The sequence below is a fragment of the Panthera uncia genome, assembly GCF_023721935.1.
Source record: "Panthera uncia isolate 11264 chromosome C1 unlocalized genomic scaffold, Puncia_PCG_1.0 HiC_scaffold_4, whole genome shotgun sequence".
Taxonomy (NCBI): domain Eukaryota; kingdom Metazoa; phylum Chordata; class Mammalia; order Carnivora; family Felidae; genus Panthera; species Panthera uncia.
In genome coordinates this window covers 2,616,241-2,632,327 of record NW_026057585.1, presented here as the reverse complement: position 1 = coordinate 2,632,327, position 16,087 = coordinate 2,616,241, and the positions used below count along the sequence as shown (strand labels likewise).

At 43.4% G+C, this 16,087-nt stretch overlaps 1 long non-coding RNA gene and 1 other non-coding gene across 3 annotated transcripts in view; both read left to right on the top strand.

Moving 5' to 3' along the window:
* Nucleotides 1-11,708: 11,708 nt before the first annotated feature.
* LOC125912165 (uncharacterized) overlaps nt 11,709-16,087 on the top strand; it is a 74,561-nt gene continuing 70,182 nt past the window's right edge. For both annotated transcript variants that reach the window (XR_007454623.1, XR_007454622.1), the window contains exon 1: nt 11,709-11,882. This is a non-coding gene — a long non-coding RNA (uncharacterized LOC125912165). The remainder of the gene's footprint in view (nt 11,883-16,087) is intronic.
* Nucleotides 12,310-12,383, top strand: TRNAN-GUU (transfer RNA asparagine (anticodon GUU)). The gene has a single exon. It is a non-coding gene; the product is annotated as a tRNA-Asn (tRNA).

The following is a 16,087-nucleotide window of genomic DNA, read 5'->3' as shown; positions in this document are numbered from 1 at the left end:
CACTCAAGAGAGTTGGCAGAAGTGAGGAGAGGCAGGCAACCTTCTCACCGCTGTTGCTGATGGTAAGTAAGTCAATAGGGTTATGGAACCATGAGTGTTTACAGACACTTTTGGTTGACAGTCACATTCTGGATTCTAGTCACTAGTTGAGTAGGTGTGAAAGGTGGTGGTATTGGCAGAGTTGAAGCTTCCTGATTCCAGTCAAGAAGGAAAGCCTCAGTTTTCTATATACCAAAGCTTCTACTACTTCTTGCGCCCAGGGGTTGCAGGGAGGAGATGAGGACAAGGGAGGAAAGCACCTGAGCAGAGCAGAAAAATATTCTCAATGTTTATAAATAAAAAATGTGGAGGGGCGCCTGGTGGCTCAGTAGGTTAAGCATCTGACTTCAGCTCACGTCATGATCTCATGGTTTGTGGGTTCGAGCCCATGGTTTGTGGGCTCTGTGCTGACAGCTCAGAGCCTGGAGCCTGCTTCAGATTCCGTGTCACTCTCTCTCTGCTCTTCCCCCGCTTGCGCTGTGTGTCTCTCTCTCAAAAATAAAAAACAGGTCTCTGGGAGCAGGTTTCTGGGAGGTCATATTGTTGATTGGGTACACCATGATTCCCTAGTGTTTAGTATTCCCTAGCCTACTATGTTCAGGAGATGAATCTGAGAAGATTCCAAAGTTTAAAAGTCAAACTTCAATAACTAAAGCTCCTAGGATTATAGTATAGTACAGTATCTTAAATATAGTATAGTAGAGTAAGTATAATATAGTTGATATGATATGATATGATATGATATGAATGATATGATATGATATAATACAATATAACATAATATAACATAATATAATATATTAACAATCCTGGGATAGGAGAGATTTCTCAGAGAACAAAATTGGCTTAACCATAAAAGAAAAACTATAGACAAGTTAGATTTCATTAAAAAAACTTATGCTCATAAAAAAACTATAAAAAGTGAAAAGGAAAGCCATACTGGGAGAAGCTTTTTGAAATACATTTATCTAACAAGTGACTCAAATTCTGAATATAAAAAATGCTTAGAAGCCAATAGTAAAAAGTCAAGTCATCAATCAAAGGAATCAAGGCTCAGGGTGCCAGGTTGGCTTAGTCGGAAGACCATATGACTCTTGATCTGAGGGTCATGGGTTTGAGCCCCACAGGGAGCACAGAGATCACTTTAAAAAAATAAAAATTTAAATTTTTTCAAAAAAAGGAATCAGGGCTCTTTGGAGAAATGGCTGATTTTGGCACTGGGGCAGGAAATACACAGGGAGACCCTAGAGCGTTTTGCAATACCATAAAATAAGAAAGTACTAGAGAAAAAAACAAACTCCACAATGATGGGGGTATGCCAAAGGAAAACAGAAATCAACTGAAAATGCTCACAGTGGCTGAAACTGAAACAATCTGGGCAACAAAATAAATAAAATAGTATTGGATTATAACCCCAAAATATAAAATAAATATCGACATGTCCATACTGATATAAGTAAATAAATAAATGAATAGGGAAAACAGACAAATGTCCCATGCAGAAGTATCCCAAATTAATGGAGATACTCCACCCTCCTTAAAAGTGTGGGCTACTCGCAGTGACTTCCTTCATCTCATGGGCAAAAACAGTGATTTTGCAGTGGAGAAGCCTAATAAACACTTCCTCAGCCAACGAATCAAGATTAGCATCAACAGTGGTAAGTCATGGTAACAGTACATACTATTAAGAAACAAAACTCAACCGAGTAAATTTGAAGGTTGAATTAGTCTTTTTAAGTGATTCATGAATCACAAAGCATCCCAACCAGCAATCAGAGGGGAGCTCTGCTGGGCTAAACCAAAGGAGATTTTTAAAGGCAAAGAGAAGGCAGAGAGAATTAAAGAATGGAAGGAAGGAAGGAAGGAAGGAAGGAAGGAAGGAAGGAAGGAAGGAAAGGAGGGAGGGAGGGAGGGAGGAAGGAAGGAAGAAGGAAGAAAGGAGGGAGGGAGGAAAGAAGGAACTTATTAGCAAGGAATGTATTATTTAGGCAAGGTTGCCCTCCTAAGGTGAGAGGAAGGGGTCTATCAGTAAAGTTCCTAGTAGTGACCAAGAAATTCCATGCTGACTGGTTAAAGGTTATGTTTCTGGGGAGTTAAAACGGTAGGTAGGTTAGGTATTCAGTTTTGGTTTACTGACTTGGGGCCTTAACCTCAACGATGCCATTTTGGGCCTGTGGTTTTCTTTTTAACAATACCCATTATACAAAGTGATAAGAATGGTACTTTACCTCCCCAAACCCCTAACCCCAGTTTGATCATGAGAAAAACATCAGACAAATCCCAGTTGAGAGACATTCTACAAAGTATGTGACCTGTACTCCTAAGGATTTTCAAGGTCATCAGTAACAAGAGAAGTCTGAGAAATTGCTAGTCAAGAGGAGCATGAGGAGACATAAACTGAAGGCACTGGGATATTCTGGGTGGAATCCTGGAACAGGAATACGTCATTATGGGGGTCCCTGAATCAAGATATATTCTTAAAAATATGTCATGACAAAATTGGTCTTATACTGGGAAAACAGTTGATTCTCATTGGAAAATAAATTAAGGGGCACCTGGGTGGCTCAGTCGGTTAAGGGTCTGACTCTTGATTTCGGCTCAGGTCATGATCTCACAGTTCGTGGGATGGAGCCCCACGCTGCTGGGGAGCCTGTTTGGGATTCTCTCTCTCCCTCTCTCTGCCCCTCCCCTGCTCCTGTGCATGCATTCTCTCACTCTCTCACCAAATGAATAAACATTTTAAAACTGTTTTGTAAAAAAACAAAAAACAAACAAACAAACAAAAAACAAAACAAAGGGAAAAGGTCATTATGTAAAAACCAAGGAAATCTGAATAAAACATGAACTTTAGTTAACACTAATATTGGGGCGCCTGGCCTAGGTGGCTCAGTCGGTTGAGCGTCCGACTTCAGCTCAGGTCATGATCTCACAGCTCGTGAGTTCGAGCCCCACGTCACGCTCTGGTGCTGACAGCTCAGAGCCTGGAGCCTGCTTCAGATTCTGTGTCGCCCTCTCTCTCTGCCCCTAACCCACTTGCATTCTGTCTCTGTCTTTCTCAAAAATAAATAAACATTAAAAAAAACCCATAATGTATTCATTCAATTATGACAAATGAACCATTCTAATGTAAGATGATAATTATAGGGGAAACTGAATGCAAGGTATATGGGAACTTTCTATACTATAATCTCAACTTTTTATAAATCTAAATCTACTCTAACATAAAAAGTTTATGTAAAAAGTAAAGGAAAAAAAAAAGTCAAGCCAATTAAAAGTAGATAAAACACTTGAAATCTCTTCACAAAAGATTTCTTTATGACCAAAAGACATAAGAAAGAATTCTCAACACCATTACTCATTAGAAACACAAATTTAAAATACTGTGATATACCATTACATACCTCTCAGAATGGCTAAAATTTAAGAGACAAAGAACATTCATGCTGACAAAAATGTGTAGCAACTTTATCTCTTGTTGCTGGTGAAAGAGTAAAGTAGTACAACCATTCTGGAAAACTGATAGCTGCTTCTGCTGCTGCTTCTTCTTCTTCTTCTTCTTCTTCTTCTTCTTCTTTTTTTTTTAACGGTTGTTTATTTTTGAGAAACAGAGAGACAGAGCACGAGAGGGGGAGGGACAGAGGGAGACCCAGAGCTGCAAGCAGGCTCCAGCTGTCAGCACAGAGCCCGACACGGGGCTCGAACCTAGGAACCCGTGAGATCATGACCTGAGTCCAAGTCAGAGACCCAACCGACTGACTCACCCAGGCGCCCCGAAAACGGATAGCTTCTAATAAAGTTAAATATACAAATACCTTATGGCCTAGCAATTCTATTCCTAGGTTTATACCCACACAAAATGAACGTACAAGTGCACAAAAAGATTCCTGCAAGAATATTCATGGCAGCCTTATTCACATTATGCAAAACTGAAAATAGCCCAATTGTCCATCAACTATAGTGATCAACACATTGGAATAACACTCACCGATAATACCGAAATGATCTACTGATACACACAACAAAGTGGATACATCTCAAAAATATTATGTTGCGTGGGAAAAAAAGCCAAACACAAAAAGTATATTCATTTACGGGAATTTCAAAAGGAGGCAAAATTAATCTATGGAGATAGAAATCAGAATAGTGATTGCTTCAGTGAAGGTAGGGTGAGGATTAACTGTGTTAAAAAACAAAATTCAACCAAGTAAATTTGAAGATTTAATGGGCTTTATTAAGCCATTCATGAATCAGGCAGCGTCCCATGTAGCCAGAAGAGAGATGTCCCAAGGAGTTGTACCAAATGGAAGGTTTTTAGAGGAGGGCGGGGGGGGGGGGGGGAGCAGTTGGGGGCAAGGAAGTTAATTAGCCAAAGAAAAGAAAGTTATTGAGTATTTTCAAGGACTCCAACAGAGAATACTACATCTTTATCAGCAATATTTTTCCATCCCTCTAGGGATAGAGGCCAAGCTATTAATTCAGGTACCTCAGGAGTATGGTTTGTTCTGGCACAAATCAATAGTCAGGTAAGTAGAATCAGATGTTTTTTGCAAGCGAAGGCCAAAGAGATATGGTAAGACTTGACCATCAGCAATGAGGGTCACGAGAAAAAATAATATGTTAACCCAGGGGCTAAAATTTATTCGTAACAGCAGAGGCCCCTGTAAAAAGAACTTAGATAAAGACAATTAGATATTTTGGCCTAGTATATGAGTTTCAGGCAAGAAGGAAGACATTCAGTCCATATGGCAAATAACCTACGAAATCAGCGAGTTCTTCCATATTATAGGGTTTTACCACCAACGAAGGAGTCTTACTGTGTGCAATATAGCAAAAAGCATTAGAATACTTATTAGGACAAACACCAGCCCAAATACCTCAATCCAACACTCCTTCATGATTAATTCCCCAAAGAATCTGAAGGATGTTAAGTTAAAATGCCAAATATAAGCCCATTTGTGGAATTCTTTATTTCATGCAAAGAGGTTCACGAGAAGGAGTATAAGGACACAGGTTACAAATGCTGTCATATTACTTCATAGAAAAACACATAAGGGAGCTTCCCTAACCAGATGATTACAAAAAGTGTTATAAAGAAAATAACAAGTTATTGGTTTAAAAAAACAACAACACAGTACCAGTCAATCGTGCCTCTTGGGGGCCCTAAAAATATTTCCCCTCCCATATTGTTTCATGAGATTTGTAAGTTTATCAACTGCCCGGTGGGTCAGCTGATGAGTCACTTCTTCCCCACCCCCTCCCCCCGCCCCCTTAGGTTTATTTATTTATTTTGAGAGAGAGAGAATCCCTCAAGCAGGATCCGAACTGTCAGCAGGGAACTCATTCAGGGTTCAAACGCAGGAACTGTGAGGTCATGACCTGAGCCTAAATCAAGAGTCAGATGAGCCCGACTAAGCCACCCAGGTGCCCCTGAGGAGTCATTTCCATCAGGGATCTTTCCGTGGACTGTGACCAGACAGGATTCCTATTTGGGCCATACCATAAATCAGTCAGTGGACTGAAACTACAACCACTGGCAGCTCTAAGGTTTTTTCTTTGTGGGATACCCTGGATTGAACATCCTTAAAAAGGAGTTTTAGATTTCCTTTCGGGAGATCATTTATGTTACCTATGAGGGCCTTGGTTTTGATAGATTTTAAGGCAATGGTCCTTGGTGCTCTACCAGCCAAAAATTTGTCTTTAGCTCCTCCTGAATCTAATTTGTACATATGTATGTATGTATGTATGTATGTATGTATGTATGTATGTTATGTCTGTATGGGAAAGTGAGCGTGAGTCAGGGAGAGGCAGAGAGAGAAGGAGACAGAGAATCCCAAGCAGGCTCTGCGGAACCAGACACCAAGGGATGGGGCTCAATCTCACTGGACCCTGAGATCCTGACTTGAGCTGAAATCAAGAGTCCGATGCTTAACCAACTGAGCCACCTAGGCACCCCCTCCTGAGTCTAATTTTGAATGTCCAGGAACCTTAATAATGGCCAAGGTAGATGCAAGTTTGTAAAAAATATCAAAAAGTCTTAGACACCTGACTGTATAGGATCACAGAACATGAATCAATAGTTAATTATGTATTGGACCACAACGACAATGAACGATTTTAAAGGCAAATACCAGGACATTACATAGCTGAGCAAACCCCATAAGAGACCTGATAAAGCACTGAAAATTATTTTGATAAAACACAAAATCTTTGCTTTCCTTTTTTAACCTCCTCTCAGGTGCAGAACGATAGTACAGGAAAACTTTGTCGTTTTAACAGAGGAAAAAATATTAATATTTGGTTTGATATAAGTAAATTACAATATGAGATCCATTAATTTAAAAAAATTTTTTAACATGTATTTATTTTTGAGAGACAGAGCATGAGCAGGGGAGAGGCAGAGACAGAGGGAGACACAGAATCTGAAGCAGGCTCCAGGCTCCAAGCTGTCAGCACAGAGCCCGACACGGGGCTCAAACTCATAAGCATAAGATCATGACCTGAGCCGAGGTCAACCACTTAACTGACTGAGCCACCCAGGCACTCCTAGATCCGTTAATTTTATATGTTCATCCTGACATTGTTCTGCTAGACTGGGAATGACAGAACAGGCAGGGCCAATAGGATTCCATATTGCTGAAGAGCGTTGCTCTAGGTTGAGTAGGCAGAATAAAGATTTAAAAGATGGGACAAGTTCTAAACTGAGGGCAGATGGTATAAATATCAAAGAAGCCATCACCAGAATCCCAGCCTTGCAAGTAGTTATAAAACATGGGGAAGTTTTTGGGGCACCTGGGTGGCTCAGTCGGTTGGGCATCTGACCTCGGCTCAGGTCATGATCTCACAGTTCATGGGTTCGAGCCCCGCATGGGGCTCTTGTGCTGACAGCTCAGAGCCTGGAGCCTGTTTCGGATTCTGTGTCTCCCTCTCTCTCTGCCCCTCCCCTGTTCACCCCCTGTCTCTGTCTCAAGAATAAATAAACATTAAAAAAGCAAAAAAACATGGGGAAGTTTTTTCAACAAAGCTTGCCACCTGGCTATGAATCTTAAAAGACAAGGCAACAAAGGATGAGCCCATCAAAGAGTGATTGCAGCCTGGCCTTGAGGAGTCACCGCTGTGTGTGCAGAGGACAGAAAGGATGATTGTTCTTGTACTGGCATTTCAGCTGGCCACACAGACCCTTTGTTGCTCAATTTACTGTGGTATATAAGCAGTGGCTCTCAAACATGTTGGATCATTTCACAGCAAGAAATATACTGTGTAGTATGTCTCAGCACATACTTACACACATAAAACCATATAACTAACTCAAGTATGAGTTTAATAAATGGACAACTATTGCCTATTTTCAGTATATGCCATGTAGGTACTCTAATTTTTACTTTTTTTAATGAAAATTTTATTTTTAATTTATATATAGATAATAAATACATCTATAATAAAATATGTATCGTCCATTCATCTGTATAAACAGATATGGATAACATTTGTATCTTCTACTTAAATAAGCGTTCGTCATAATTCATTGATGGTCTGTGACCACAGGTTGAAAAACCCGAAGTTACAATAAATCCTTCCACAGTAGGAGAAAGATCTTATGGAAGTTCACTGATTCTTCTCTTCCGAAGGCGCACCTGCTGGCTTGTCTGCATTCTCTCAGCATCCACGCATGCAGTTTATGCAGAGTTAACATATGCTCAGTATTCTAAGTTTTCTCATTGGTTCATTTGTATTTTAACTCCCTTTCCAATCTAATTTTTAATCATTTTTTTTTAATTTTTTAGTATTTATTTATTTATTTTTGAGAGAGAGAGAGAGAGAGAGAGAGAGAGAGAGAGGGAGGGAGAGAGAGGGAGGGAGGGAGGGAGGGAGAGGGAGGGAGGGAGGGAGAGGGAGGGAGGGAGGGAGAGGGAGCTGGGGAGGGTCAGAGACAGAGGGAGGCACAGAATTCTAAGCAGATTCCAGGCTCTGAGCTGTCAGCACAGAGCCCAAGGCGGGGCTCAAACTCACCAACTGTGAGATCATGACCTGAGTCAAAGTGGGATGCTCAACCAACTGAGCCACCCAGGCGCCCCCTCTTTAACCATTTGTAATTTTTGCTTTTCAGTGACTATTAGGAAGCAGGCAATTGTGAACTGTCTATCATAAATTAGCATCCTGTTGTATATTAGCAAGCTTATAAATACATTTCAAAATTTTTAGAGACATACTCTTTCTCATAATAATTTTTTGGTAAAAATGGAAATGCCAAAAGTAGATAAACTGAGCTTAGCATTTAATGTTTATCTATTTTGGAAATAATTTAGATATTCAATGAGTGTCCATTATTTAGTTTATCATAGTATAAACTTTGATCTTCTATTTATTTAAACTAAAACGTTTATTTAAAAATTTTTAAGTTTTTATTTATTTCTTTTGTGGGGCGGGGGGGGGGGGGGGGGGGCGAGAGCAGGGGAAGTTCAGAGAGAGAGGGAAAGAATCCAAAGCAGTCTCCATGCTGTCAGGCTGTCAGTACAGAGCCTGACTGAACTGGAACCAAGAGTCCAAACGTTAACCGACTGAGCCACCCCGGCACCCCTAAATTACTTGTTTTTAACAATTATACTTGGATAAGACATTAAACAGCTAATCATCATTTTAAGTTATTTCTTTTGTTGATGAATTTTGTAACATAGAGATAACATGAGCTTATTTGATTAGTAAACTCAGGTAGAAAAGGCAGTTTATCTGCATTCTATTTAATGTTGATAACTCTAAAGATATTCTTGTTTTTATTAAACCAACAAACTTGAATTAGTTTTTATTTATCAAAGATTATCCTAGACTATATGAACTTGGGTTACTATTTATTCTATTTCTGCGAACTTTAGGAATACTTAATAGATATAAGTACTTGATATTCCTCAAGCCAATTAAGTAGAATTCTTTTACAAATTAATTTTGGCAATATCATCCCAAGACAGTAAAATACCATATCTATAACATGCATACACACACACACACACACACACACACACACACACACAGCTCTTACAGCTTTCTTTCCTTCTTTCTTTCTTTCTTTTTTTTTTTTAAACTTTAGCCATGTCTCAGGTAGGAAACCCAAAAGAATAGCTGGACCCAGGGGTGCCTGGGTGGCTCAGTCAGCTAAGCCTCTGATTTTGGCTCTGGTCATGATCTCATGGTTTGTGAGTTCAAGCCCCATGTTGGGCTATAAGGTGACAGCTCAGAGCTTGGAGCCTGCTTCAGATGCTGTGTCTCCCTCTCTCTCTGCCCCTCCGCCCCCCCTTGTTCCTGCTCTGTCTCTCGCTCTCAAAAATACATAAACATTAAAAAAAAAGAATGGCTGGATCCAAATTATGTTTCCAGCAGATGGACTAACTTAAGGTTACTTGCTCAGATGACCAATCTTTTATTAAAAATGTATTATTATTATCATTATTTGCATGAATCCAAATTATGTTTCCATAATTTTAAGGTTACCTGCTCAGATGGCCAGTCTTTTATTAAAAATATATTATTATCATTATTATTTGCATGGATGAGCAATCTTTTATTAAAAAATTCTTCTTCTTCTTCTTCTTCTTCTTCTTCTTCTTATTATTATTATTATTATTATTATTTGCATGCTATCAGGATCCTTTTAGAGCTGTTTTGGACTTATTTTGTCCTTTGCATACTAATCAAAGAATGCATTCCACTGTCTCAGAGAGGTTTGGAATCCTCTTTTTTAAGGGTGCCCCTTAAGGTGGACTTAACTAAAACAGAGGTTCCCCAGAATGGCTATTGCAATTTTAATTTAAACAACACTTGTCCTAAAACAACACCAGCAATCACAATCCCCCCCCCCCCCACACACACACACATCCTATGAAACAAAAGAGTACTACTCATCAATAGTGAAACCCCTCCCTCCAGTGGCATGATGGGCATCTCCTCTCTCTCTGGGCACTCACCCACCTGATCCCAGAGAAAGGCAACGACCTCAACCAAAAGGAGGGGGGGAGGTCGGTACCTAAGAGGACTCACGGTGCGAGCAGAAGGCTGTCCATAAGTATACAAGCTAGGAGCGGTGAGCACTAGTCTCCTGTAGAGACCGCACCCAATTCCAGGAGACACCGGTCCTGCCGTGCTGAAATCACCTCAGGTCCTGCTTCTGACAACAGGCTGTCGGCCTAAAATTGTCACAAGGCAATAATTAAGCAAGACCATTTATTTGGGATCAAAGAATCGCAGTTCAGCATACAGATTTGAAGAGCAACCCAAATAGTTGTTTAACGAGAACTTTCGATTGGTGTTAATGGCAGAAAGCGAATCTGGACTGAGTGTAATTGATTGCTAAGGCTATCACTAAGCAAAGTCTCTGACTGTAGCAAGTTACAGGTTTTGCGGCTCAGTCCTTGTAATATTTGGTGTTTGGCACAATTCAAAAGTTCCCAGTTCTACCCGGTGGAGACGTGCCTGCACAAAGCCCATCTCCTTAATGGCTTCCTGGCTCCATTTTAAAACCCTTTCATGCAAGTGACCCCATTTCATTCCACCTTTCAGATTCTTTTTTTTAACAACAGGAAAAGAGGCCTAACTTTCGGGACTGATGTAAGTTTTTCGTAATTTCGGCTAGATACCAGTTACATTTAGCAAAACTCACTGGGAGGCGCACTTAACATTTGTGAACTCTATGTTCAATCATTCACTGTTCGAAAAAAAAATGTTATCAAGTGAAGATGTTATTTTATTTGTTAGGTTTTATTTAAAGTATCCGTTGGAGTTCGAACTCTCATTTCATCTCGTTTCTTAGCTCGTCTAAAAAGGACCCAGTGGCGCTTGAAACTTCTCAACCAGAAAAGCCTCATCGTTTCATTTTTGCAAAGACACCAAATACAAGGCGGCACCTCCCTCACCTCCTTCCAGACGTAGGGCAGTCAAGCATCTCAAGACGACCGAGACCTCAGCATGCACGGCGGAGTTTCCCTTTTTCTCAGCGCAGAGCTCTGGAATCGCGGGAAACCGTGCTCTCGTGCCGCAGGCAAATGGGGCAGCTCACGCAGGTTTAAATCTAGCACTCGTCACCACCTCAGGAGACCCTGCTTTGAGCGGGACTGGAACCGAGGCTGCTACAGGTACAACGCAGAGCACTAAAGAGCTATGAGCCGGCTTGCAAATGCCGTGCTTTAAGCGGTCCTAAAGGCCTTCATGATATCTTGCTGCCTTCCCCCCCCCCCCCCCCCCGCCGAGCTACAAGTCTAACACCCTTTTCGTTCTTTCCCGTTCTTTTTCCTTCCTTCTCCTTCAACTACGATACAAGACCCATTCTCATCTCTCCGGGATCTGGCCCCTTACGGCTGCCAGGCCGCCGAGGAGGTCTTGTTGACCCAGTACGCGCCTCCGCAGCTTCCCTGCCTCCTCTTTGCGGCTCCCTTTTCCCTCCACCTGCTGTGGGCCCCCGGCCCACGCCGACCCCCACCCACCGCACTGAGCACGTACGCAGCGGAGCCGAGCTGAGCGCCGGAAGCTCGAGCCGGCGGGTGGCGCGCGGTTCGTCTTTCCCGTTGCTGCCGCTGCGGATGCTGCTCAATTAACTGGATGGGTAAGTTTGAAAAACAAATTTCCGCTTTGAAAAGCTTTTCACTATTTCCATTCTCGGGGTTCTTCAGTTCCTCAAGGGCCTAAAAGCTAAAGACGACCAAGTAATTTACAAGTCCCAGGAGAGCGTCCTGGTGACTGTCTGACCCTGTTCTCGGCGTGGGGACATTAGAACGACCATCGACCCGACCCCTGCCGTCGTGGAACCTCCCTGCCGGGCAGAGGAACCCGAAGGAAGTGGAAGCACCGCACCAGCCTCGAAGGTATCTCCGAATGGTGGGCTCTCCTTCTGACCAATTATGCCCTTCCTACTTCCTCCAGGCCTCACATTCGTCCTGGGTTAGGGGACGAGTGCCGATGAAGGGTGGTCTGATGAAGGCAGAGAAGGCGGAAGCGTCACCAGGCGAGCCCACCGGGACGTGCAGCTTCCCTCGGGCCCCACTCGCCTCGGCCCCGGGGACGCTAGCTAGCATTTCAGGCGGGTGGGGAGCAAGGCAGAGTGGGGCCGCTGGACTGCCCTTTTGTCTTCGGAATCTCTCACTCACGGTTTTCACGCGATGAACACGCTTTGTCAACTCCTCTCCGGTTTTCCGAGGCATTGGAACTTGTTTCCTTGTCTAGAGTGCGGCACGTCCCCGAGGTTAGCAGGTACTTACTACCTAAGGAGGCAGGGGAAGGGTGGAGCGCTGTGTCTCTGTGGCGCAATCGGTTAGCGCGTTCGGCTGTTAACCGAAAGGTTGGTGGTTCGAGCCCACCCAGGGACGGGCTGGTTCACTTTTGGCTCAATTCCGCGTGTTTCCTGCTCTTTAGTTAGCACCTGCACATTTCCTCACATAAAGTACACATTACTGGATTCTGGGCCCTAGCCACCTCACAGCACCTAACCGTTCAGAGCCACCCCCACGTCCCAACCTCATTCTCTGACGGTATCTGCTGGCCTTTCAGCTTTATACCTCTACAACGCCAACTTCTCAAACAGATAGAAGAACCCGGGTTCTACCTAGTGTGGTAAAACTTTGTAGTCCGCCCTGAAAGATTGGATGAGTAAGTGAAACTTTTTGTGACTCCCATCTTTTTTCTTTTTTTAATTTCTAAACATGATTGCCTTCATTGTTCAAACTGCTTGCCTTGGGAAAATTGGTCCCGGGGCTGACATTTAAAAAAAAAAAAATGCTAATTGTTCATTTTTTAGAGCATTTTAGGTTCACAGCAAAGCTGAGGGGAAGGGACAGAGATTGCCCACACCCTTCCTGCCCTCCACCCCCACACAAATAGCCTGCCTGGTTGTCAACACCCCCCACTGCAGTGCCTTTGTGCCTTTGTGCCAACTCAGGAATCTGTCCAAAGTCCATAGTTTACATTAGGGTTCACTCTTGCAGGGTGGGTTTGGACAAACGTATCCGGAAATGTGTCCACCGTTATAAGTATCACACAAAGTAGTTTCACTAGCCCAAACATCCTCTGCGCCCCCTTTCTGGCAACCACGAATCCTTTTCCTGTTTCCATAGTTTTGCCTTTTCCAGAAGGTCGTGTAGTTGGAATCACACAGTATGTAGCCTTTTCAGATCGGCTTGTTTCACTTACTAATACGCACTTAAGATTCCTCCATGTCCTTTGGTGGATTGGCAGCTCATTTCCTTTTAGTGCTGAAATACTACTTCATTGTGTGTGTGTGTCACAGTTCCTTTATCCCTCCACCTGTAAGGGACATCTTGGTTGCTTCTAAGTTTTGGCAATTGTGAGTACAGCTGCCGTAGGCATCCGTGTGCGGGTTTCTGTGTGGGCATAACTTCAACTTCTCTGGCTAACAGGGAGCCCGAACGCTGGCTGCTATATTAAGAACATTTTTGGTTTTGTGAGAAATTGCCAGACTGCCTTCCACGGTGGCTGTACCATTTTGCGTTCTCACCAAGCAGTAAGTGAGAGCTCCTGTTGTTCCCCCATCTTCGCCAGCCTTTGGTGTTGATTGATGTGCCTCAGTTCTTTTTCATGGGGAGTAGGAGGCCAAGCATGGTGTCCCGTCCCCAGGGAGTGCCTGGATTTGGGCATTGCTCTATCAATAATGTTGTGATCAGTGGATCCTCATCATCATTGTCCTCTGCGTTTGTTTGACAGAGGCATTTCTTCCACAGTATGTGTGATACTTATTTAACCTCTTCCATATTGCTTTTGAAATTAAGTTGGTTTTATGGTTTTATGATTACGAATTCCTGTACACATATTTTTGGCCACTTGTGCAGGTATTTCTACAGCGTACAGAACGGGAAGTGCAATGACTGTAGTATAGTGTTCATATGCTGCTACTTTGGGGAAGTCCTGCAAACTTGCCTTCCACGGGAGCAGTACCAAATCACAGTCCAGTTTATTTCCCAACCTATCAATGTGCCGTTCTTCATTACCTTGCCCACACTGCAATCTTCCTGAACCCCTTACACATAAGACTTTTTTCTTTCAAGGCCCTGAAATCTCGCTCAGCATTAGATTCATTTTAGTCCACCTCGTCCGTCCCTAGCACCAGCAGCTCCTGTGTGTGTACTGATGTCGCCGCTTCCCCTGAGCTGTGATCATCGAGAGGGGGACTGTCGGGTTTTCCCTTGGCTGGTAACGAAGAACCATTCCACGTCCTGGTTGGCCAGGGTTTTCCTGCACTGATCACCCAGCCCCAGCGTGGCTCTGGGCTCCTCTGAAGGCTGCCTGTGCCCATGCCTCAAGGGAAGGCTTGTGGAGGGAGGCTCCTGGGCTCCGCTCATCACCTCCCTCATTGACTGTCACAACACTACTATCTCCTTTTATGTTCTAATTACATCCTGCCTGTGGCTATTCCTAGTGGTGTTTCCGTTACGACGCTGATATACAATTGAGTTTAAAAAGAAATTTACTAAGTAGAAGCTGTAAATCAAAGTATGGAAACTCTTCGGTAATCGGTGATAAAGGTACATGGCTGTGGCCAGCTATGAAAGTGCTGTGTTCTTTAATGAGCTTTGAGACGCATGATTTTTGTCTCATTTTTATGCGATCTCCTCTGTCCCCCTTGTCACTGCAGGTGCACTCCCTCTTGCCCTGAGGCATTAAGTAGGTGGGAGGGCTCAGCTGTCTGCTCCACACTTTGAACATAAAAGGCACACTTGACGGGATTTGTTTTCTTTTGTTTTTGTTTGTTTTGGGAAGCCTCTCTAGGGAACTTCCTTGTTCAGACCATTAACAAGAGTCAAGATTTAGTAAATACTTCCGTTGGGAGATGTGATTGCAGCATCCCGGGAGCCATGGAATCTGTTTCTGGGGAGGACTAAATCGTTTTGTTCTTTCTCTTCTTCATTCCGTCCATTAGTTGCCAGTGTTAAGTAGGCCTTACTTTTAACCTTTTCTTTCTTTTCAGCATCAGGGAGGCTGAGCCAGGAGGGGACGGCAAATCTTGGTGAAGGCTTCTCAGTGCGCGCTGGCAGGCTGGCCAAACGCGAGGGCTCTGGAGGCAAACTGCCTGGCCCTGAGTGCTGGCCCTCCCCGTCACAGGGCTGGGCCCCTTGGAAAGTCAGACCAGCCTTTCAGTGCCTGAGTGTCCTCACCTGCAAGCAGGGGTGCTGATAACCTACACCGTCTCAGGGTTGTTATGGGGACTAGATAGGTTATGCTCGGTATAGCACCGAGGAACTGCGTGCTGCTCACACGGTGACGCTCGCGCTCGGAGAAAACTGCCAGTATCATTGTAACTAAGGCTTCCGTTTTCACTTCTAACTGCACCACTGCTGACTTTCAGCATTCCCCAGAATAAATGAGGAGTGTTAAATGGTTCACTTGGGCTCTCCGCCTCTGTATCAGTGACCAGCACCTGGAAAACTGGTCGCTTGATAATTTCCATGGTGAGTTAACTGACAGGACAGTGCAGCAGGGAACTGGATCCAACTTGATCAAATTCTCGGACCTTGGACAGGCGTGATGAGTGTTCAGCTCCAGGTAGACAATCTTTTGCCCGGGCTTCTAGCAAGAGCTTTTGATATCCAGTCAGACTTACCCGGGGGGTACTAAAAGAAAACTTCAGCTATGCACCAGTGACCCCCCCCCCACCTTATTTTAAGAAAAAAAGGAGGAAGAAAATGTGATTTATCTGGAAATTGTAGATTTCACCTTTCAGTGATGATGGAGTATTTGTAGCAGAAGAGCATTCGCCCTGAAAAGAAATGAATGAAGTTTGAATGGAAGGAATTCTGCTTGAAGATTTGGAGAACTATCAATGCAAATAGGACCCACCAGTCCTTCAGCTCAAGGGGAGAGATGAGAGAGAAGAGAAACTCAATGGAATGAGACTAATTTTCTGCGTTATCCCCTCAGGGCATTTGCCAGTTCTTGGCAGGAACCGGAGACTGAGAAACTGGAGAGAGGGAAGCTACTAAGAGTCAGAGAAAACAACATGTTAAGTGATCTCATAGGTCTGGACAGAGAAGTTGGGGGGCCGGGGGGTGGGGGGGGGGGG